This window comes from Dromiciops gliroides, chromosome 1 (genome assembly GCF_019393635.1).
Source record: "Dromiciops gliroides isolate mDroGli1 chromosome 1, mDroGli1.pri, whole genome shotgun sequence".
Lineage (NCBI taxonomy): Eukaryota > Metazoa > Chordata > Mammalia > Microbiotheria > Microbiotheriidae > Dromiciops > Dromiciops gliroides.
In genome coordinates this window covers 444,303,043-444,328,837 of record NC_057861.1, presented here as the reverse complement: position 1 = coordinate 444,328,837, position 25,795 = coordinate 444,303,043, and the positions used below count along the sequence as shown (strand labels likewise).

General features: G+C 35.9%; 1 pseudogene; it reads left to right on the top strand.

Moving 5' to 3' along the window:
* On the top strand, positions 1-20,915 carry LOC122750213 (annotated as a pseudogene).
* The last annotated feature ends 4,880 nt before the right edge of the window (positions 20,916-25,795 follow it).

The following is a 25,795-nucleotide window of genomic DNA, read 5'->3' as shown; positions in this document are numbered from 1 at the left end:
ATGCCCACAAGTGTAAATACACTCAGTAACAAAATGCCTACAGCAGCAGTAATTCCAGACTTCATAGCTTCAAGGACATTCCATTCCCAGAGACTCATGCCTGAATGTTGCAATGAAAGTGAGTAAAATTTTCATAGTCTTTAGTATCATGCTCTTGTTTTGATGTTTAATGGGGGTAACTTAAGACCTTGAGCAATCTTCTGACAACTACAAATCTTTTTTAATGCAGTGCTTTACTGACTAAGGAATTAACAAATGTCTTTTTTTATTTGAGCATCAAAAACTACTTTATAGAAATTGTACCAGGTTTTACTTTGAAACAACTAGAACTCTTTTGGAAGTTGGATTAGTACTATCAGGACAGTAGGGCAAAATATGATGCCTTGAAATAAAAATTCCTTATCATTGTCATGATGAGATTTTCCTATTGTCACAAGGTTATTTTATTTTCTTTTTCCTCAGGATATTTGCTTTTTCCATTTATACTGAATAGTTGTGAGGAATCTATATTAAGAAATAATCTAGCAATAGAATGATGAAAATGGGCATAGGAAGGAAAGGACTGACAGAAATAGTCCTTTAAATTTGGTTAGAAAGAAAAGTAGAAATGATTCAACTCCATAGAAATTCTTTAAAACAATAGGCATATTTTTTACCACAGCCATATTAATCAAACTTATTCCTCATGCTTACTACAACTAGACTTTTTTTTTTTTTAAATCAGAGCTTTGTTGACTCCTTATCAGGAAGTTGTGTAGAGGGCTTCAAATGGGAGTTGAACTAGGGAAACTACATTCTATAGCCTGGCAATCTAGATGGCACTGAAAATACTGATGCTACTTTTGAGGTGGTAATTAAAATACAGTCTCTTCATAAAGATGTTTCACGTTTGTCATAGACTACTTGTATCTACTTGTTTATATATGTGTGTGTGTGCGCACATGTAAACATAAATCATATACATATATGAACATACATAAACCTATAGAGTTATACATGTGAACATAAATGTTTATGTATGTGTGCGTGTATATATATATATTAAGAAACAAGTAGATACAAGCAGTCTATGACAAACTTGAAATGTCTCTTGTCTATATGATGAGGCTGCATTGTAATTACCACCTCAAAAGTAGCATCAGTATATATGCATGTGTGTATGTTCATATATGCATAATTATTATAAAGTAAGCAAATATATAGAGATACATGGTTATGCATATATACTCATACATATATGCTTATACTTATATATACACTTATATTTACATGCATTTACATTTATTTTTATTTATATTTATTTAACATTGACAATCCTAATATTTTTTCTTCATTTGGGGATGGAATATCTAGTTTTGTAATGAAGTCAATAAAATCCTTGACATTTCAGAGGAACTAATTTTAATTATGGCTTTCATGTCAAGGTTTATTTTTTTTATTGATTAACATTTAACCCATTGGTATTTTAATATTACTTTCAATCTTTAGAAAAAAATAGGAAAGTAGGATATAAAACCCACTTAGTTCCACCTGATTAAATATAGCAATCTGATTCTCCCCTGTGCCAATATCTAGTTAGTAAGTTAAGTGCTTAGGGAGGCATGTCAACTCACTGAGGTGATAGGAGTACCATTTAGTGCGCCGTAGCAGGAATGATTTAGAAAGAATTAAAAGCCATATCCTAGAAGTGAAAAAAATACCTTTATTCCTTTGGGTCATCTCTTGAGTCAGCCTTATATGTAATTCTCTACAGTTAAACAAATTACGTTATAGATAAATTATTGATGTAACATATGTATATATATATATGTGTATATATATATATATATTGTATATATATATCAATCAAATTTTGGTTATCTTCTGTATGTACAATTCTGAAGTAAATACATCAGTCAATATACATATAGATTGAAAGAATTATGGATCATTTACTTAAATTCTTTGAGAACCTGTAATTTCCTTAGTTTGAATCCTTCATCTAGACGGGTAGAAGGGAATGTGAAAAGAAAGACAGAAGTAATATTTTACTTCAGTGGCATGACCATTTAGTTAGAATCTAGGGTCATCTGTTTAGAGTGAAACTCTAATGCAGGACCTAGTCATTTTTATCACATTACCCTAAAAATGGACCAATATTTAATTTTTTCTAGAGCCTCTTAATCTTTGTATCATTATATGGTACAAAATCCCTCTTGTTATGCATTTAAATCATTTTCTATAACTAAACAAAACTATAAATCTGTAGTGACTTGTGTCCATCCAAAGCCATTATTGACATGTCATGATGTGTTTTAATTATTTTCATTTTATTACAAATCACTTGCTGCTGCCATCTGGTGATCTGGTGGGTTTGTAAAAACATGATTATGATTAAAATGACTTTTATCAATGAATTATTATTTTCAAATTATATCCTGGCAATATAGTGTTGACATAACTCAAAATACATTTTTGAAAATGAATCTCAAGCATGTTCTTTAACAGAGAAAGAAATTGAACATTAGTCATCCCTTTCATATTTTGTAATGAGTTATTTAATATACTTAAAATGGGCAAACTTTTTTGGCCTCCAACTTGTTCATCTGTAAAATGAAAGGATTTGAGCTAGAAAAACCCTTACATTTGAATCAGATGTAGGTTGTCTGACAATGCAACTTTAAGCATTTCTAAGTCTCTTTAAAACAGCCTTAAGCATCATCATAAATATGGAAAAAAATGACATGCTCAATTTCATTCTCTGTTAAGAACATATGCAACAAAAGTTCATTTACGTCACTATGAGAGAGAAAAAAATGATGGTGGATTGATCTGTCCCATTATGGCATTTCTTATGTTCTCATTAGCATCATTTCATAGAATTGTTTTAAGGTGTTATAGTTCAGTGCTATATCTAATCATTGGCTTGTCTTTAAATGAAAGGGTCTCTCAAAGGAATGGAATGTGAAAATCCCACAAAAATAATTAAGTACCACATAAACATAAAACACCATCATCGTCATCATCATTGTCGTCATTGTTATTGTCTTTGAAAAAAACAACACTTCAATCACCACCATCATTTGTCAGACATATATATTTCCCAAATATAATAAATTTCATTTTGAGTTTATTATTGAGAAGTCTCAATATATAGGAATAACATAAAAGTTATTTATCTAGGAAAATATACTTGTCAGGATCTAACATAACAATCATTTTTTCATAAGCAAGATTTCAGAATTATATTTTTAGAGCTCACTCAGTTTAAAATATAGTAGTTTTTATTTTAAAAATATAGTGGGGGGGGCAGCTAGGTGGTGCAGTGGATAGAGCACCAGCCCTGGATTCAGGAGTACCTGAGTTCAAATCCAGCCTCAGACACTTAACACTTACTAGCTGTGTGAACCTGGTCAAGTAACTTAACCCCCATTGACCCGCAAAACAAATTAAAAAATAAAAAAATAAAGTGCACAAGGTGAAGTTTACTGCCCTGGACTAAATAGCATATCCTATATTGTTGTAATTAAAAGGCTGTTATTGAATACCTCTATATACCTTTGAGGGTTCTAGCACTTCTTAGATATTTAAGTCTTCTTTGCAAATGTAGCTCCATTGTATGATTGAATTCACTCTAGAAACATTTATTTGTTTCTATTGTGTGTATAGTTCTGTGTTAGAATGTGGGGATAGCAAAGTAAGCATTTCACAGGCCTTAATTTCTAAGAATTGATGATCTAATTGGAGAGAAGGAAAACTATATAAATCATCAGGGTACAAAGAAATGAGATAAGTGCAAAAGCAAGGTCCAGATATAATGCAATGAGAATTTTTAAAAGAGTAACACAACTTTTCACAATTTCCTTCATGTGATGACCAGACAGTCTAAAATTGGGTGAAGTGGTGTTCAAAACACTTGACATGTACTAGTAATAAAGGGAGAAAAGATTTTATCTTCTTATTGCACATTGAGCCTCAGGTGAAACATTTCCACTAATGAGAATGTGGAGTCCAGAAGTGATTTTTTTATCATCTTTTATAAACTCAAACATAGACCTTGAGGGAAACCTGCATATAAACTCACATGGGACATTTGTAGACAGACAGGCAGGCAGGCAGGCAGACAGACACAGACAGACAGCTAGATAGATGGATAGATAACACAAAGATGTATGTATATTATTCAGTTGTTTCAGTCATGTTTAACTTTTTTACCCCATTTGGGATTATCTTGACAAAAATACTAGAGTTTTTTTGCCATTTTCTTCTCCAGCTTATTTTATAGATGAGGAACTAATACATACAGGGTTAAATTACTTTCCCAGGTTTATACAGTTAGGAAGTATCTGAGAGCAGATTTCAACTCAGGAAGAGGAGTCTTCCTGACTCTAGGCACAGCTCTCTATCTACTGTGACCTAGATGCCCCATATACACAGATGCATGTGTGCATGTATGTATATATGCACACATGTGTATACATATGCATACATGCACATGTATGTATATGTGTCTACATATATGCATATATACAAAAGAAGGTATGTGTGTATGTGTCTATACACACACTTAAAAGAGTTTATCTCAATTTCCTCATGCATAGAAACTGTTTTGATACAGAGATATTATAGAATGTACCAGTCTTCAGTAGCTCTAAGAAATCTGGGAGAGGACCATGAAGGGTAGGGGGTATAGAAGTATTAGAGCAAAGAGAGACTATTATTACTTCCCTACAAGTGAAGAGTTCAAAGAGAGAGTCCTCATATAACAAAAGGTATTTAAGCAAGTTATTTTCATCACCCCAAAAACAGTGTCAGAAAATTAATGGTTTATTGGGCAAAAAAACCAATTTATATAGTCATTGAAACTCAGCTTTTAAAATCACTACTTACTTTTGTTTCCATATTATTTGTTGAACTTTGGACTCAACTCATACTTGATGTATTAAATGCATTTATTTTATTTTTTAATTCTAGTCATACATTGAGCAAACAGTCAATGTGTTTCTTTTCTGGTCAATATCTGTTCTCATCTATTGTAATTTTTCAATGGTATAGAAAAATATAAAAAAGGTATTTCTTACATCTCTGAATTTATCTGCCACATAGCTATCATCTTATTTTTAGTGGCACAGGTTTTCATTTTTTAAGATAGTCTCATTTCCACTAATAGAAAACAGAGGTTAAATAAAACCTATCTACAATTCTTACTGCTAGCTTCCTTTTCAGCTTAAGTAACTCTTCATCAAGCTCTTCATGTGACTATGGAATTGTTAGCAATTCACACTGATAGCTTAGAGCCTTTCTTTTCAGGTGATAAAATGCCTTATGACAAGGTTTTGATCTCAAGGAGTAAAAATTATTTCACCTCAAAGTCAGCATCATTTTCCTTGAATTTATTTTTCTTCATGAATGAGTCACATGTTGTGGAAAAATATGGATTGAAAGTCATAAGACCTAGGTTCTATTCTGAGATATCCCATAGTCTTCCATATGACTTTAAGACAAGTCACTTTAATTATGATTCAGTATCTACAAATATAGAAACAGAGATGTTGGACTTTTCCACATACTTAATGGGAACACTATGTCAGTCTCTTTCTTTCCTTTGTTATGGGGAAAGCACATGGATCCTTAGGATTCCTCTGTAAAGAATTACACTTTCCACTCTCATTCACATCCTAGTTAGAAATAAAAGAACAGTTTTATTTGATACAAGAGAAACTGGGAAGAAGGTAATGGGAGGAGGGATAGAGGTAGGGGTTGTGGTTCTTAGGAATTCCTCTTTAAAGAACTATACCCAAAGATGGAGGAGAGGAATCATCAAGCTGCCTTAGCTCTCCTTCTGTTCCTTCAAAAAGAGCATTAAATCAAGCCTGTGGACAGATTCTGAAAATACAGAACTTGCAAAGGGACAGAGAGACACAGTCTTCCAACCAGAGATAATTTAGAAGACTTCAGGAAAGGTCGGTCTGACTCGGGCAAAAGGGAGGCACAGTGCAGGGTGACAGCTCAGTCCTGAGGGGATTGGGGCAAGTCAGCAGGAAGCTGCGGGCCACACCTGAACAACTGAGGCTCCTGGATCCTGGCTCAAAAATCTGGTGGTCCAGCAGGACAGAGGAAATACCTACCCAAAGGCGGAAGCTAGGTGGCACAGTGGATAGAGCACCGACCCTGGAGTCAGGAGGACCTGAGTTCAAATCCACTCTCAAACACTTAACACTTACTAGCTCTGTGACCCTAGGCAAGTCACTTAACCCCAATTGCCTCACCAAAAAAAGAAACAAACAAACAAACAAAAAAACTACCTGCACCAGCCAAGAGGGCAGGTTGCCAGCTGGAGGGCCACAAATAGGATAGGCGCAATGAGGCCCATTGATCCCAGCACACTCAAACAGGAAGTGCAGGGTGGGGGAACTCCACACACCATAAAAGCCATAGTGTTAAAAGCTAGTGACACAGCACTTATACTCCACAAGAAGCTCAAAACAGGGATCCTGGTACCCCCAGAGCAGACCTCAACTTAAAAAATAAATAAATAAGCTGCAATAATGAGTAAGAAGCAAAAAAGAGCCCTCTCCATTGAGAGCTTCTGTATCAACAGGGAAGAGGCAAACACAAACACAGATGAGAACAATACCCTCAAATTGCCTACATGTGAAGCCTCAAGAGGGAAGCTGAATTGGACTTAAGAACAAAAAACCTTCCTGGAAGAGCTCAAAAAGGATTTTAAAAATCAAATGAGAGAGGTAGAAGAAAAAATGGGGAGAGAAATGAAAGCAAAACAAGAAAACTATGAAAAAAGAATCAGCAGCTTGGAAAAGGAAGCACAAAGATTGACTGCAGAAAAAAATTCCTTAAAAAATTCATTTGGCCAAATGGAAAAAAAAAGATGTATAATCTCACTAAAGAAAACAATGCATTAAAAATTAAAATTGGACAGTTGGAAGATAAGGAATCCATGAGACACCAGGAATCAGTCAAGAAGAATCAAAAGAATGAAGAAATAGAAATAAATGTGAAATACCTCATTGGAAAGACAACTGATCTGGAAAACAGATCCTGGAGAGAAAATTTGAGAATCATTGGACTGCCTGAAAGCCATGATCAGAAAAAGAGTCTAGACACCATATTCCAGGAAATTATTGAGGAGAACTGCCCTGATATAGACTCAGAGGATAAAATCATCATTGAAAGAATCCAGCGATCACCTCCTGAAAGAGACCCCAAAAGGAAAACTCCAAGGAATATTGTAGCCAAATTCCAGAATTATCAGGTGAAGGAGAAAATGCTCCAAGCAGCCAGAAAGAAGCAATTTAAATGTCATAGAGCCACAGTCAGGATTGCTCAGAACCTGGCAGCTTCAATATATTTTTTTGTTTTTGTTTTTGTTTTTTGGTGAGGCAATTGGTGTTAAGTGACTTGCCCAGGGTCACACAGCTAGTAAGTGTTAAGTGTCTGACGCCGGATTTGAACTCAGGTCCTCCTGACTCCAGGGCCAGTGCTCTATCCACTGTGCCACCTAGCTGCCCCCCAGCTTCAATATTAAAGGAACACAAGGCTTGGAATATGATATTCTGGAAGGCAAAGGAGCTTGGATTGCAGCCAAGAATCTATTACCCAGCAGAAATGGTCATTCTCTTTCAGGAGAAAAGATGGACATTCAATGACATTGGGGACTTTCAAAGTTTCCTGATGAAAAGACCAGAACTCAATAGAAAATTCCATCTTAACATACAAGACTCAAGAGAAGTTTGAAAAGGTAAACAGAGGGAAAAGAAAGTTACCCAATTAGGTTAAACTGTTTACATCCCTACACAGGAAGATAATACCCATAAATCTTAAGAACTGTAAATGTATTTGGGCAGAGAGAAGGACTTTACACAGAGGGTATAAATATAAATTGTCTTTGATGTGATGATACAAAGAAAATTAAGGGGTCAAAAAAAGGAGTCTATGGGGAAGAGAGGAAAGGGGAGGTAGAATGGGTTGAATTATAGCATATGAAGAAGCAAACGTGGTTTCAACCCTAGCCTCATTAGATTTGATTCAAAGAAGAATTAACATATACGTTCATTGGGATAAAGAAACTTAGCTCATTCTTTAGGGAAGCAAAAGGGGAAGGGAAAGGAGGGGACTGATACAAAATATACAAAAGCAAGGGAGAAAAGGGTAAAGAAAAGAGAGGGGGTGATAAAAAGGGAGGGCAGATTGGAGGAGGCAGGGGTAAGAAGCAAAACATCGGTGAGGAGGAATAGGGTGAAAGAAGGGTGAAAAAGTACAAAGGGGGTAAATAGAATGGAGAGGAATAGACAGTAATAATAACTGTGAATGTGAATGGGATGAACTCTGCTATAAAATGGAAGCAAATTGCAGAGTAGATTAAAAACCAGAATCCTATAATATGCTGTTTACAAGAAACACATTTGAAGCAGAGAGATACACACAGAGTAAAGATAAAAGGCTGGAGCAGAATATATTATGCCTCAGCTAAAGTAAAAAAAAGCAGGGGTAGCAATCCTTATCTCAGACAAAGCGCAGGAAAAATAGATCTCATTAAAAGCGATAAGGGGGGCAACTAGGTGGCACAGTGGATAGAGCACTGGCCCTGGAGTCAGGAGTACCTAAGTTCAAATCCAGCATCAGCCTAGGCAAGTCACTTAAGCCCAATTGCCTCACAAAAAAAAAAAAGAGAGAGATAAGGAAGGAAACTACATCTTGCTAAAAGGTACTATAGAAAATGAAGCAATATCAATATCAAATATCTATGTGCCAAGTGGTATAGCATCAAAATACTTAGAGGAGAAGTTAAATGAATTACAAGAGAAATTAGACAGTAATACTATAGTAGTGGGGGATCTGAATCTCCCCCTCTCGGAATTAGATAAATCTAGCTGAAAAATAAATAAGAAAGAAGTGAAAGAGGTGAATAGATTACTAGAAAAGTTAGAAAAGTCAGATGTCTGGAGAAAATTGTATGGGGATAGAAAGGAACATACATTTTTTCTCAGCAGTACATGGCACATTTTCAAAATTGACCATGTATTAGGGCACAAAAACATCATAGTCAAATGTAGAAAGGCAGAAATAGGAAATGCATCCTCTTCAGATCATGACGCAATAAAAATTACATGTAAGAAAGAGCCAGGGAAAAGTAGAATGAAAATCAATTGGAAACTAAATAATTTCATTCGAAAGAATGAATGGGTCAAACAACAAATCATAGAAACAATCAATAACTATATCCAAAAGAATGACAATAATGAGACAACATACCAAAATCTATGGGATGCAGCCAAAGCAGTGCTTAGTGGAAATGTTATAGCTCTAAATACTTACATGAATAAAAAAAGAGAAAGAGGAGATTAATGAATTGGGCATGAAACTTAAAAAGCTAGAAAAAAAAAACAAATTAGAAGTCTCCAATTAGATACTAAACTAGAGATCCTGAAAATTAAAGGAGAAATTAATAAGATCAAAAGCAGGAAAACTATAGAATTAATCAAAAAACCTAAGAGCTGGTTTTATGAAAAAACTAATAAAATAGATAAAATATTGTTTAATTTGATTTAAAAAAAGAATGAAGAAAAACAAATTACCAGTATCAAAAATGAAAAGGGTGATGTTACCACCAATGAAGTGGAAATTAAATCAATAATTAGGAATTATTTTGCCCAAATGTATGCCAATACATATGACAATCTAAATGAAATGAATGAATATTTACAAAAATACAAGCTGCCCACGTTAACTTAAGAGGAAATAAAATCCCTAAATAAGCCCATATTAAAAAAAAGACATTGAACAAGCCATTAAGGAACTCCCTAAGAAAATATCCCCAGGGCCAGATGGGTTTACAGGTGAATTTTACCAAACATTTAAAGAACAATTAATTCCAATATAATACAAATTATTTTCAAAAATAGGTGGAGTGAATTCTACCAAATTCGTTTTATGATACCAATATGGTGGTGATACCAAAACCAGGCAAAGGAAAAACAGAGAAAGAAAATTATAGACGAATTTCCCTAATGAATATTGATGCTAAAATCTTAAATAAGATATTAGCAAGGAGATTACAGCAAATGATCACCAGGATAATACACTATGACCTGGTGGGATTTATACCAGGAATGCAGGGCTTGTTTAACATTAGGAAAACTATTAACATAAACAACCATATCAATTAGAAAACTAACCAGAATCATATGATTATCTCAATAGATGCAGAGAAAGCTTTTGACAAAATACAGCACCCATTCCTAATAAAAACACTAGAGAGTTTAGGAATAGGTGGAGCATTCCTTAAAATAATAAGCAGTATCTACCTAAAATCATAAGCAAGCATTATATGCAATGGAGATAAGTTAAAGTCCTTCCCAACAAGATTAGGGGTGAAACAGGGATGTCCATTATCACCCCTATTATTTAAAATTGTACTAGATATGTTAGATTTAGCAATCAGAGAAGAAAAAGGAATTAAAGGAATTAGAACAGGCCAGGAGGAAACAAAACTATCACTCTTTGCAGATGATATGATGGTATACTTAAAGAATCCTAGAGAATCAACTCAAAAATTACTTGAAACTATTAACAACTTTAGCAAAGTAGCAAGATATAAAATAAATCCACATAAATCATCAGCGTTTCTATACAGGACCAACAAAGCCCAGCAGCAAGAGATAGAAGGAGAAATTCCATTTAAAGTAATGGTAGATAATATAAAATACTTGGGAGTCTACTTGCCAAAACAAACTCAAGAACTCTATGAACTCAATTACCAAACACTCTTCACACAAATCAAATCAGATCTAAATTATTGGAAAGATATCATTTGCTCATGGATAGGCAGAGGTAATACAGTAACAATGACAATTCTACCTAAATTAATTTACTTATTCATTGCCATACCAATCAGACTACCTAAACATTATTTTATAGAGCTAGAAAAATAATAACAAAATTCATCTGGAAAAACACAAAGTCAAGAATATCAAGGGAAATAATGAAAAAAAATGTACAGGAAGGTGGGTTAGCTGTGGCAAACCTGGAGCTTTACTATAAAGCAGCAGTCGTCAAAACTCTCTGGAACTGGCTAAGAAATAGTTTGGAGGATCAATGGAATAGGCTAGGTACAGGAAAGAGTAGTAAATGACACTAGTAATGTAGTGTTTGATAAAACCAAAGACTCCAGCTTCTGGGATAGGAACTCAGTATTTGACAAAAACTGCTGGGAAAACTGGAAGATAGTATGGCAGAAATTAGGCATAGACCAACATATTACACCTTATACTAAATTAAGGTCAAAATGGATATGTGATTTAGACATAAGAGATGATACCATGGGTAAATTAAGAGAGAAAGGAATAGTCTACCTTTCAGATCTTTGGAAAGGAGAACAGTTTATGACCAAGCAAGAGATAGAGAATATCATAAAATGCATAATGGATGACTGTTATTACATTAAAATAAAAAGCTTTAGTACATGGGGCAGCTAGGTGGCGCAGTGGATAGAGCACTGGCCCTGGAGTCAGGAGTACCTGAGTTCAAATCCGGCCTCAGACACTTAAGACACACTTACTGGGGCAGCTAGGTGGCGCAGTGGATAGAGCACCGGCCCTGGAGTCAGGAGTACCTGAGTTCAAATCCAGCCTCAGACACTTAAGACACACTTACTGGGGCAGCTAGGTGGTGCAGTGGATAGAGCACCGGCCCTGGAGTCAGGAGTACCTGAGTTCAAATCTGGCCTCAGACACTTAACACTTACTAGCTGTGTGACCCTGGGCAAGTCACTTAATCCCAATTGCCTCACTAAAAAAAAAAAAAAAAGACACACTTACTAGCTGTGTGACCCTGGGCAAGTCACTTAACCCCAATTGCCTCACTAAAAAAAAAAAAAAAAAAAAAAAAAAAAGTTTTAGTACAAACAGAAGCAATGCATCCAAAATTAGAAGGGAGGCAGAAAGCTGGGAAACAATTTTTATGGCCAGTACTTCTGATAAAGGCCTCATTTCTAAAATATTTAGAGAACTAAATCAAATTTATAAGAATCCAATCATTCCCCAATTGAGAAATGGTCAAAGGATATGAACAGGCAGTTTTCTGATGAAGAAATAAAAGTTATATATTCCCATAAGAAAAAATTCTCTGAATCACTATTGATTAGAGAAATGCAAATTAAAACAACTCTGAGGTACCACCTGACACCTATCAGATTGGCTAAAATGACAAAAAAGGAAAATAATAAATGTTGGAGAAGCTGTGCAAAAATTGGAATACTAATGCATTGTTGGTGGAGCTGTGAACTGATACAACCATTCTGGAGAGCAATTTGGAATTGTGTCCAAAGGGTGATAAAGCTATGCATACTCTTTGACCCAGCAATACCACTTTTGGGTCTTTTTCCCAAAGAGATCGTGGAAAGGGGAAAGGGACCCACATGTACAAAAATATTTATAGCTGCTCTTTATGTGGTGGCAAGGAATTGGAAGTTAAGAGGATGCCCATCAATTGGGGAATGGCTGGACAAGTTGTGGTATATGAATGTAATGGAATACTATTGTGCTGTAAGTAATGATGAACAGGAGGAGTTCAGAGAAACCTGGAGGATCGTGCGTGGACTGATGATGAGTGAGATGAGCAGAACCAGAAGAATATTGTACACAGTATCTTCAACATTGTGTGTTGATCAACTGTGATGGACTAGATTCTTCTCACCAATGCAATGGTACTGAAGAGTTCCAGGGGACTCATAATGGAAGAGGATCTCCAAATCCAGGGGAAAAAAAATAACTGTGGAGTATAGATGCTGATTGAACCATACTATTTCTTTTGTTTTTGATATTGTTTTTCTATTTTGAGGTTTTTCCTCATTGCTCTGATTTTTCTCTTATAACATGACTTATGTACAAATAAGTTATATATATATATATATATATATATATATATATATATATATAGCCTATATCAGATTACCTGTTGTCTAGGGGAGGAGGGAGGGAGGGGAAGGAGGGAGAAAAATCTGAAATTGGAAAGCTTGTATAAACAAAAGTTGAGAACTATCTTTACATGTAACTGGAAAAAAATACTTTATTTTAAAAAAAGAATTACACCCTCTTACACACAAAACCAATTAGAATAAAATAATAGTTTATTTAGGGTGCTAGGGAAAGGAACCCAAGAGAGACATCCTTGGACTTCTTTCTTCTCATGGGGGGAGAAGGCATAGCACAGAGGCATGGCTCTGAGATACCTATGTCTTCAAGCAGGAGACAGGTAGATACTTTTATAGAGGACTGATAGGGGTGATTATCTGACTGTGGAATTTTCCCTTATTGGTGGAGGACCATCCCTCACTGGTGGTGGCTGGGGTAATTGGGTGAGGGATGACTATGGATCTCTCAAGCCATCTCTGTGCTCCTCACACCACAAAGGCAGCAGCCACACCTAAATCTTATTTCCCCAAGGGTGGGGGAGACTGGAATGGAGGGCAGTGGTCCTAGAGCTAGCTCAGTCCCTAGTCTCTCGTGCCACTTATCTCTTTAGGTGTGTCTGGCCTTTGGTTTAGTTTCTCAAGGAGAAGGTTGTTTGATATACTCCGAAGAACTTCTGAGGTGCTAGGCCCATAACAAAACTGAGCTGACTGGCTCTGAAATTGGCCAAATCCTTTACCTACATTTTCAGCTGAGGCTCACATTATGCGTCTTTTAGAGATGGGTGAATTCTAGATGCACCCTGCAATTCTGCAGCCCTAGGCCAGGCCTCCCTAAACCTCAACTACAGGAGGCTTAAAATGGTTGTGGCCAGGTGCTGCTTGTGGCCTTCAGCTTTGTGAGGGTGAATGCCCTTGAAGACCTGTAACCCCTTGTTACCAGATGGATCAAGAAGAGGACTGGGGCAGCCCCTCAACATCCCAGTCCCCACAAGTATGAGGGAGCATTTATTTAATTGGGAGAAGGAGCAGCCAGTCCAACTGCAATACCCAGAATCACCATCTAAACCCAATCCAAGCCATAGGGCTTTTCTTTACTTCCACTGGGGCTAAGCCCCAGGAGGCATTTACTTTGTTAAGAAAAGTTTCTGAAGGAGAAGTTTCTTTGATTTACTCCAGAGAATTTCTGGGGTAAGCTAGGCCTATAACACCTTTATCCCTCTCTTCCTATGACACTTTGTTCATAGCCCTCTTAAAATGCATATACCATCCAAATAATCTACTATAATTATTGAACTTGTCTTTTAAATCTGATATACATATATATGAATAGATAGAAGATAGGTGTTGAGAGACAGAGGAGGGGGGAGAGAATGAATTATACTTGTGATTTAATTGGTATGGTCAGAAAATTTCATTCCCAATGCCATTTAGTTCCTGATTTACAACTTAAACCCCTGGAAAATTCCCTGGGGCAAGAGGTGAAGTTGCTCGCCCAGAGTTACATGTTATGTGTCAGCAGCAGGAACTGAATGCTGATTTTTTCCAGTCTTTTAACATAACATTTTCTGTCCTCTCAGGCCACCAAACTTTATTTCTCTGAATTTAATAAAAAAAAAAATAGAGGATATAAAATTTCTGACATGTGGACGTAATATTTTAGCCGATAACCAGGGATATTTGCAATCAATGAAACACTTATTGATCAACAAAAATTATTTACAAATTGAAATTACAGGCAATTAAATAAATTGAAAGGTAATACATTGTCAACTATAGAGATAGCAAGTTTGAATTGGTGGGTCTGCCTTTACCCATGTAAATCAAACTACATAAGTAGTGAATTGAATACATAGAAAAGGTAATGTAGTAGTGTGAGAATCAGAATGCCACCACGGCTGCTGAGAAAGACATTGTGAGAACCAGGGCAGCTCAGCCCTGAGGAGAAAGCATTTGACCAGCCTCAGGAAAATGCCTGTAATCAGGAAGTTGCATCTATTCATAGACTGCCTGTAAGTTATGTCAATCAATGGACCAGCCAATTAGCTGGGAGTTGTGTGTGGGGACAGCCCTCTTTAGGTCCCACAGAGAGCTTCCACTCTAGGAGACTAAGGATCTTTCTCTTTCATTTGGGAACTGGCTGCTGGTAGCAGGGGCAGGCAGAGTAGGCATCGTAGGCAGATTTTCTTTCTCCATATGCTTTCTTTACTAACCCCTAATATATTTTAATAAATACTTAATGCCCAAAGATTGGTGCTATGAGCTTCTAATTTAAGGTGACCACTCATTAGATTTTTAGACATCACAGATTTTTTAACCATCACAGTAGATAAAGCTTTAGACTTGAAATCAGGAAGACATGGGTTTGAATCCCATCTTACTCACTAGCTATTTGTCCCTGCACGAGTTATTTAACTCTCTAAATCTGCTTCCTTATCTGTAAAATGAGAGTAGTGATATACTTTTTTTCAGTCATGATGCTCAAACACAATACATATAAAATTATTTAATGTTAAGTTGTTCTATGTCAACGGTTGTTATTAACCTTACTTAAATAAGATTATCGCTTATACATTTCCCAAGTGCTTTCTCTTGATTTCTATATGAGAGCATGTAAATATAAGATGGCTTATTGTATTTATAACATCTCATAATAATCAGAGAATTTAATTATGAATAACAATACAGAAATTGGATTTAGATATTATTATCTAATGCTACTATAACTCACATGTGGAAAATGGAGTACTTGACAGATCCCCACAGTTAAAGATGAGAAAAGTACTCTGCTGCATGTGTCTTCCCATCTCTTCTCATTCTTTGTCTCCATTCCCATTATGAAATCCTTATGGTGACAGAAAAGTCCTGCCAGTACAGGGCATTAGTGCATTGCCACTAGTTAGATAAGGGTCTGTGGGAGGAAATGGGGTGGGGGTGACTCCTCTCAAAAGCTAATTAAGACCTGCCTGGGAGAGTTAATTCAGTCCCTGGGAAAATAGAAGGAGACACTCAAATGCTAATATTAAAATATGAGAGCTAAATCAAGATAGAGAATTTTTCTCCCCCATGGGAAAATTCAAAGCAGAGGGGTGGGGATACTTGGTCCATGACAAGCAAATTATTCTGTGTAAATTGTAACCCTTGAAAAAAAGGGAGGGGACATATCCTGTTAGGGATTAAGGGACAAAAGGGGGCCTGAGAGCCTCCATTTTTGGTCACCAACAGCTGCACATTGGGTGGCCCAATCTTGCGAGAATGACAATAAATACACCTTTGACACATCACTGTCACTGCACTGCAGAAAATTATAGAAGGATTAATTTTCCTCACAATTTGGAGTTCCTGCTGAGATAAAGGAGTTGTTTTTGGCTGTGGGAACCTCCCAGGGTCCAACTCTTTCTTTTATGTGTGTGTGTGTGTGTGTGTGTGTGTGTGTGTGTGTGTGTGTGTGTGTATAATAAAAGTATTTTATTATTTTCCAGTTACATGTAAAGATAGTTTTCAAAATTTGTTTTCAAAGAATTTTTAGTTCCAATTTTTTCCTACCCTTCCATCCCTCCCCCCTCCCCAAGACAGAAAGCAATCTGATATGGGTTATAACATTAAACATATTTCTGCATTAGTCATATTGTAAAAGGAGATTAGAACACAAGGGAAAAAGCTAAAAAAAAACCAGCCAAAAAGTAGAAAGAGCATGGTTCAATCTGCATTCAGAAACCACATTTCTTTTTTCTAGATATGGAGAACATTTTTTTATCATGAGTTCTTTGAAATTGTTTTGGATCATTGCACTACTGAGAAGAGCCAAGTCTATCACAGTTGATCATCATGCAATGTTGCTGTTACTGCATATAATGTTCTCCTGGTTCTGCTCATTTTACTCTGTATAAGTTCATATAAGTCCTTCCAGGTTTCTCATATGCCACAACTTATTTAGCCATTCGCCAATTGATGGGCATTCCCTCAGTTTCCAATAATTTGCCACCACAAAGAGAACTGCTATGAACATTCTTTTTTTTTAACCTGCATTAGTCATATTGTGAAAGAAGAATCAGAGCATAAGAGAAAAACCTCAAAAAAGAAGAAAAAAACAGCCCCAAAGTATAAACAGTATGGTTCAAACTGCATTCATAATCCTCAGTTCTTTTTTCTGGATATTGAGAACATTTTTCTACCATGAGTTATTTGAAGTTGTTTTGGATCATTGTACTGCTGAGAAGAGCCAAGTCTATCACCACTGTTCATCAGACGATGTTATCATTACTGTGTACAATGTTCTTCTGGTTCTGCTCATCTCAGTATCAGTTAATGTAAGTCCTTCCAGGTTTCTCTGAACTCAACCTGCTCATAGTTTCTTACAGCACAATAGTATTCCATTACATTCATATACCACAACTTGTTTAGCCAGACTCCAATTGATGAGCATTACCTCAATTTCCCATTTTTTGCCAACACAAAGAGAGCTGCTATAAATATTTTTTCTACATGTGGTTCCTTTTCCCTCCTCTATGATTTCTTTGGAATACAGACCTAGCAGTGGTACCACTGGGTCAAAGGGTATGAACAGTCCCATAGCACTTTGGGCAAGGTTCCAAATTGCTGTCTGGAATGGTTGGATCAGTTCACACTCCACCAACAATGCATTAGTGTTCCAATTTTTCCATAGCTTTTCATTTTTTAAAATATTAGCCAATATGATAGGTGTCAGGTGGTACCTCAGAGTTCTTTTAATTTCCATTTCTCTACTTAATAGTGATTTAGGGCATTTTTTATTTGGGAATAGATAGCTTTGATTTCTTCATCAAAAAATTGCCTGGGGCAGCTAGGTGGCACAGTGGATAGAGCACCGGCCCTGGAGTCAGGAGTACCTGAGTTCAAATCCGACCTCAGACACTTAACACTTACTAGCTGTGTGACCCTGGGCAAGTCACTTAACCCCAATTGCCTCACTAAAAAAAAATGTGCTAAAAAAAAATTGCCTGTTCATATCCTTTGACCATTTCTCAATTGGGGAATGATGTACATTCTTATAAATTAGATTTAGTTCCCTATATATTTTAGAAATGAAGTATCAGAAATACTGGCTATAAAAATTGTTTTCCAGAGTTCTGCCTCCCTTCTAAATTTCACTGCATTTCTTCTATTTGTACAAAAATGCTTTAATTTAATGTAGTCAAAGTCATCTATCTTGCATTTCATCATAAGCTCTATCTCCTTCTTCTCCTAATTTATCTATGGTTTCACCCTTTATAGCTAAATCTTGTAATCATTTTGACCTTATTTTGGTATATGGTATAAGATGTTAGTCTATGCCTAGTTTCTGCCATACTATCTCCCAGTTTTCCCAAGCAGTTTTTGTCAAATACTGAGTTCCTATCCCAGAAGCTGGAGTCTTTGGTTTTATCAGACAGTAGATTACTAAAATCATCTAATACTGTGTCTCCTGTGCCTAGCCTATTCCATTGATTCACCACTCTATTGCTTAACCAGTGCCAAATAGTTTTGATGACTGCTGCTTTATAGTAAAGCTTCAGATTTAGTACAGCTAGGCTACCTTCCTGTGCATTTTTTCATTAGTTGCCTTGATATTCTTGACTTTTTGTTCTTCCAGATGAATTTTGTTATTTTTTCTAATTCTATAAAATAATATTCAGGCAATATGATTTGTATGGCACTGAATAAGTATATTAATTTAGGTAGAATTGTCATTTTGTTTTTGTTTTGTTTGGGGTTTTTTTTGGGGGGGAGGGGCAATGAGGGTTAAGTGACTTGCCCAGGGTCACACAACTAGTAAGTGTCAAGTGTCTGAGGCCAGATTTGAACTCAGGTCCTCCTGAATCCAGGGCCAGTGCTTTATCCATTGTGCCACTTAGCTGCCCCTAGGATTGTCATTTTTATTATATTAGCTCTGCCTATCCATGAGTAATTTATATTTTCCCAACTATATAGATTTAATTTTATTTGTGTGAAAAGTGTTTTGTAATTGTGTTCATAGAGTTCCTGGGTTTTTCGTGGCAGGTAGATTCCCAAGTATTTTATATTGTCTACCATTATTTTAAATGGAATTTCTCTTTCTATCTCTTGCTGCTGGACTTTGTTGGTCATGTATAGAAATGATGATGATTTATGTGGGTTTATTTTATATTCTGAAACTTGGCTAAAGTTGTTAATTGTTTCAAGTAGTTTACTAGTTGATTCTTTAGAATTCTCTAAGTATAACATCATATGATCTGCAAAGAGTGATAGTTTTGTTTCAACCTTGACTATTCTAATTCCTTTAATTCCTTTTACTTCTCTTATTGCTATAGCTGACATTTCTAGTACAATATTGAATAATAGAGGTGATACTGTACATCCTTGTTTCACCTCTGATCTTATTGGAAATGCCTCTAACTTATCCCCGTTGCATATAATGTTTGTTGATGGTTTTAGGTAGGTACTGCTTATTATTCTAAGGAAATCTCCACCTATTCCTATGCTCCCTAGTATTTTTTTTTTGGCAGGGCAATGGGGGTTAAGTGACGTTCCCAGGGTCACACAGCTAGTAAGTGTCAAGTGTCTGAGGCCAGATTTGAACTCAAGTACTCCTGAATCCAGAGCCGGTGCTTTATCCACTGCATCACCTAGCTGCCCCCCTCAAGTATTTTTAATAGGAATGAGTGTTGTATTTTTTCAAATGCTTTCTCTGCATCTATTGAGATAATCATATGATTTTGGTTAGTTTTGTTATTGATGTGGTTGATTTATGTTGATAGTTTTCCTGATGTTGAACCAGCTTTGCATTCCTGGTATAAATCCCACCTGGTCATAGTGTATTATCCTGGTGATCACTTTCTATAATCTCCTTTTTAATATCTTATTCAAGATTTTTGCATTAATATTCATTAGGGAAATTGGTCTGAAATTTTCTTTCTCTGTTTTGGCTCTTCCTGGTTTTGGTATCAACACCATATTTGTGTCATAAAAGGAATTTGGTAGAACTCCTTCACCTAATTTTCCAAATAATTTGTATAGTATTGGAATTAATTTTTAATGATTGGGAAGCATGTTTTTTCTTTGTTTGTTTTTTGGGTTATTTTTTGTTTGTTTTTGATGTGCACAAGAATTGTTTACAAATTAAAAGGCGCCTCTTTTCCTTCTCTCAAGATGGCAGACCAAAAACCCCAAAAGGAACTAAAGGAAAAAAAGGTCAAAAAAAAGAAAAAAAGGAAAAGAAGGCCAAAAAGGAAGATGTGGCTGAGAAGGTGGTGAAAAAGCTTTGAAAGCATTGCAGCTGCAACTCCATCCTAGCCAGAGGGGTCGGCAGATACTCAAGATCTGCCATGTGTTCCTGGCAGGCTATGTACAAGCACAAGTAAGCTGCATCCAAAACCAGGATTGAAAGGAAAAAGAAAGAGAAGGTGCCTGCTACCATCTCAAAGCCAGTTGGTGGGGATAAGAATGGAGGAAACCAAGTGGTGAAGATCCACAAAATGCTAATAACTAATTACCCTATTGAGGATGTGCCTAGAAAGCTGCTAAGTCACTGCAAAAAGCTCTTCAGCCAGCAAGTGAGGAGACTCTGATCTAGCATTACCCCAGACACAGTTCTGATCATGCTCACTGGCTGGCACAGGAGCAAGCAAGTGGTTTTCCTGAAGCAGCTGGCTAGTGATTTGCTACTGTTGGCTGAACCTCTGACCATCAACCATGTTCCTCTGCAAAGAATCCATCAGAAATTTGTCATTGCCACCTCTACCAGGGTTAACCTTTCAGGTGTGAAAATTCCAAATCATCTTACTGATGCTTACATCAAGAAGAAGAGGCTACATAAACCTAGACATCAAGAAGGAGAGATTTTTGACAGAAAAAAAGAGAAATATGAGATTACAGAGCAGCACAAGGCTAATTAGAAAGCAGTGGACTCTCAGATCCTGCCCCAAATCAAAAGATTCCTCAGCACTGTGGCTACCTGTATTGTATATTTTCTCTTTCCAATGGAGTCTATCCTCACAAACTGGTGTTTTAAATGCCTGGCAGAGAACTCTTATTAAAATATTTGTAATTGTTAAAAAAAAGTTAAAAGTCAAAGAAAGTTCTCCCTTTTTATCTCTTCTCTTCTCTCTCCCTTCTCTTCCAAGACAAGAGAATATCAATGGGGGACGGAAAAGGACTCAGAAAGGAAGCTTCAAGGAAATAGAAATTGTTTGGGATCATGTTTCATATCTGTCTCATATGTGTGTCATGTAAAATTGTCTTATGTGTTCAAGTTTCTGTCAAAAATGTAAGTTTGTGCTTGGAATTTAGAAGCCTATGCTGGGGATAGATTAAGGAAGTGACGGAGGGACAGAAGGAAATTTGCCGCCCTAGCATTGTCTTAGAAACTGATTAGAAAACTGAATATAGCGTTAGTTATTAATTTAAACCAACAAAGGAAAGGAAATCATCCAAAACATTTAGTGACTTTTATTGGACCATATAGTTAAGAAATTTGGAGATTCATACAAACTAAAGTCAAGTAAAAAATCTGTTAAAGTATAAAATGCTTGGAATAAATGATTCTTGGGTGAATTAATACTAAGATGAAATTATCAATTGATGTTCTATTGGAATTGAATAAATTCTGGTCTCATTTTAAAGTTAAAATTAATATTATAATACTCTATCAGGAAATTTGTATTTGTAACATGTAAAAGAAAATGGCTTAACAGTTAATACTGTTATTAGAGTTATTGTCGGAATGTAGGTAATAGTGGATTTCTGTGAAGTGGGCATAGTAAGAACATTTTACTTTCAAACTCTGTCTTCATCTACTTAATTGAGTCTAGCCACCTTTTAGTATAAATCTCTAGAAAGACATGAAATCTAGTGTTATATAAATATTGGATACGGTAAAGATTGGTTATTGTTTAATGTGCTTATTGTATGGAACCTGAAATATCTCTTTGTGCTATCCAAATTGAGAAAGTGCCACACCCTCTCAGTATTCAACCAAGTTCTTTATATATAGGCCACAAAAGCCTTGGGATAGAAAATTCACTTTAAGGAAAGGAAAAAGCCAGTACATTTTAGCCTTATCTTGTTATCTGATAAGTTTCTAATGTAGCTGCAGAGGTCCTTAGATAAAGGAGGAAACAAATTTTTACATAGCAGGAGAATCAATAGGTACTACATATCTTTCACAAAGGTATTATATGAATTTTATAAATTCAGAGTACTAGGCAATAGAATTAAAATTTTACCAGTAGTTATTACAAACCCACAATTGATTTGATTTAAACTAAAATCTACACGAAAAGAAATAACCTGGTCTGAATGTGTGTTCTTCTATCAGGATTATTATGGTAAATTAGGAAGATTTGGCTTTAAAAAGTCTATTAGACAGTTCTGTTTTAGTTTACTTTTTTGTAATAAGCTTAGCTCCCAAGGTCATGAGGATCACATGATTGTAAAGTGCTTAGCATAGGGTGAGTGTTACATAAATTCTTTTTTGTGTAAAGTATAGAGAACGGGGCAGCTAGGTGGCACAATGGATGAAGCACAAGTCATGGATTCAGGAGGACCTGAGTTCAAATCTGGCCTCAGACACTTGACATATACTAGCTGTGTGACCCTGGGCAAGTCACTTAACCCTCACTGTCAATACAAAATAAAAATGAAAAGAAACAAGTAAAAAGTAAAGTATAGAGCAAAAATGTTATGGGGAAAATTCATGGGGGGTTGGTATAGGGATTCTTAGGAATTCCTCTTTGGAGAATTGCACCTTCTTGCATACACATCCAATTGGAATGAAATAATGGTTTATTTCAGTGGGGGGGACCAAGCAAGAGGTTCCTGAACTTCTCATGGGGAGAGAACATGGCATGGAGGTGTGGCCTTCTAGGATGCCTTTCTCCCTGAGTGGGAGATGAGCAGATGCCTTTGTGGAGGACAGTTGGTGGTGGTCCAGTGGGGTCATCATCTGACTGTCAAGGGTTACCCTTTTGGGGGAGGACCATCCCCCACTGGTGGTGGCTGAGGGAGGTTGGGTGAGGGATGGCTCAAGATACCTCAGGCCATCTCTCTCCCCCTGGGGCTGTGGAGGTGGCAGCCATACTTGGTATCATCTCCCTGAAGGGTAGATTGGCAGTTGATGGGTTTTGTTTCAAGTTTTTAAAAATTCCCAATGCTTTAAGGTATTACGTTTCTAGATTTTCTTATAGTGTACACATTGGTAAACAATGGTATCAGCTGTTAGGTGAAATCTCTTAAATGTATATGTCTTCTGGTAAAAATTGTATTTCTTATTGCAATTAGAAGATATGAACATAAGGCAGGTATGTAAGATTTTACTGTTTTCAGTCCAATTGTGTGATTATGTTTTAGGAAAAAGTAGGGAGAGAGACTTAGCATTTCAAAAGCATTTTATATCATGAAGTTTTGGTGAATATTCCCTTTTAACATCAGGACAAATTTTGAGCTGTTTCTTTAAAAAAAGATATATACATACATATATGTATGTGTATGTATGTATATGTGTGTATATACATATACATTTGTATATACATATACATACACACGCATATATAAACATATATATATATATATATATATATTTGGAAAAAGCTTTTCTGGGACCCTGAATATCTGAATATTTGAGGTTCATTCTTAGATTTTATGTGTTCTTGTAAGTCTCATGGCATATTTCTATTATAAGACTAGAGAAAGTAGAAATGTTTATTGCAATATTGGATCAATTGGTTATTAAATTAATAATAAAACATCTAAATTACTGCACCAAGCTGTGAAAAAGATCTTGTTGTTTTAATCTGAATTTATTGGTATTAAGCAATAGTTAAATTAGTGTCTGAATTTGATATGTATAAGATATACTAGAGGTCATTTGTAATTTATGAACTGTCTTATATCACCTTAATTAGGAAATAGGAGTCTACCTACCTATGATTATTATTTGGAATTAGAACATGTGTAGGAACACATTTAGAGTAGTTGAGTCACCTCAAAGATTTAAAGGAATTCTGAGGGCAGTACCATCTGTGGTTGAGTGGGACATTTTCTAGTTTGTTCCCATTAGGCAATTTGGGATTGTTTACACTCATTTCAAACACTGCTTGTTATTGAGAATCTCAAGGCAGATTCAATTGTTTAGTTCTACCTTAGGGATGAAAAGCATAAATTTAACACGGGTTTAAGCATAAGTTAATGCTTGCTACATAAGATATGTGATCCCTGAGAAGTGAGTTCAATTTTAGTACTGATTATTGGAACTTGCTATTTAAGATTAACTGTTATAATTCTGAGTCTGACTCCAGTTATGACCATTAAAGACCCATGATGCCAGTAACCCTACATGTATGCACTGCAGGTGGAGTCCTCCTGGGAAAGGCTGGGAGACTGACTTTTTAGCAAAGACTGAGGTAGGTGTCTCCTGAATCAGTTTCCCCAAATACTCTCCCACCTGGCTGTTTTTAAGTCTGGCACACTATATTGACTGTCTTCAGAACTTATGCCTGGAGCAAACATATGGAGTTTGAGGAAATATTTTTCCCTGAGAGCATTGTTTCTCTTCTTTTATGGCAAATTACTATGATCATGTCACTTGATCAACATCAACACAATATTGTCTCTTCATCCATAAGTTAATACTGTAATATCTGGGTGAGATTCAGCCATAAGATTCATGCTATTTGGCTTAGAAATTATAGTCCCTTTCAGATTCTAAACAACTAGAATATATAAACATTTAGCTTTGTTATCTGTCTGTTATTAGTTATGCATTTTAAAACTGAATCAGAAACATCTCAAGTTTGTTTCAAAAAAAGTAGAGGAGGGTAACTTATAGAATGTTTTGTTATACCTGATTAAAAGTCAATTCTATTTAAGTATATTATGTAATATAGAAATAACATCTGTATGTAGAGCATGTCCTGTAATACAAACGTGGTTTATTATGGACAACTTATTTGACATACACTGTTTTGAAATTGTTTAAATGTCATCCTAAGTCTTTTACTACAATTGAAGTTAGCTTAGTAAGCTTTATGTAAGTTCATTTGTGGTCATTTTCTTATAAAGGTATTCTGTAACCTAAGTTTTATGTAAGGATTAGATCTTAGACAACTGAGTAAGAATTTTTGACTTAAGAGTTCTGCTTTCTGTGGTATTTTGAAACCTTTAAGTTATAGCCTGCAGGTATCAAGGTAATGGTTACCCTTTGGCCTGTTGTTAGTAATGTTTGTTAAAGATAGAATTGGATAAAATTGTAAACAATATGGGGGGGCACTCATATGATAAATTCTTTAAGGTTCAGGTAAACTATGGGCCCTTGATTTTGATATTCCTCTTATTGTTAGCAAGAGCAGAACCATAAGATTTGAGGTAGGTTTTACTGAATGGAATATTTACTGGAGGAGTAGAATTTGAGAGATTATACCAATTTGTATTGAGATTTGTATTATATTGAGATTTTAATAGGGACATCTGAGGAGTCTCTAAACACAATTTGAAACCTGAGAAGTAAATCTACTGGAGATGTGCCCTGGAGACAAGACATCTTCCAGACTGCCCCAAGAAAAGTAGGTCCAGAGACTGGACAGATATATGGGACATCTGAGATCCATGATGAAATTGCTAACTGAATGGACACTGGGAGTGTGTTACTGAAATTACAAAGAGACTTGATATTAGCTAATGCTGTTAACCATGCTTGCTGTTGCAGTCTTGCTAGTCATTGAGAATTGTTCCTTGTGTTATAGCTGGGGGTTGTTACCAAAAAGGATAGAATTTTCCAAGGAACAAAACCAGTCTTGAAGGAATGCTGTACAGGGTATTTCTGAACAACTGGCTGTAACTAGCAAAATATATTGGGAAAACAGGATGGCCCTTGATAAGATGTTAGCAGAAAACTCA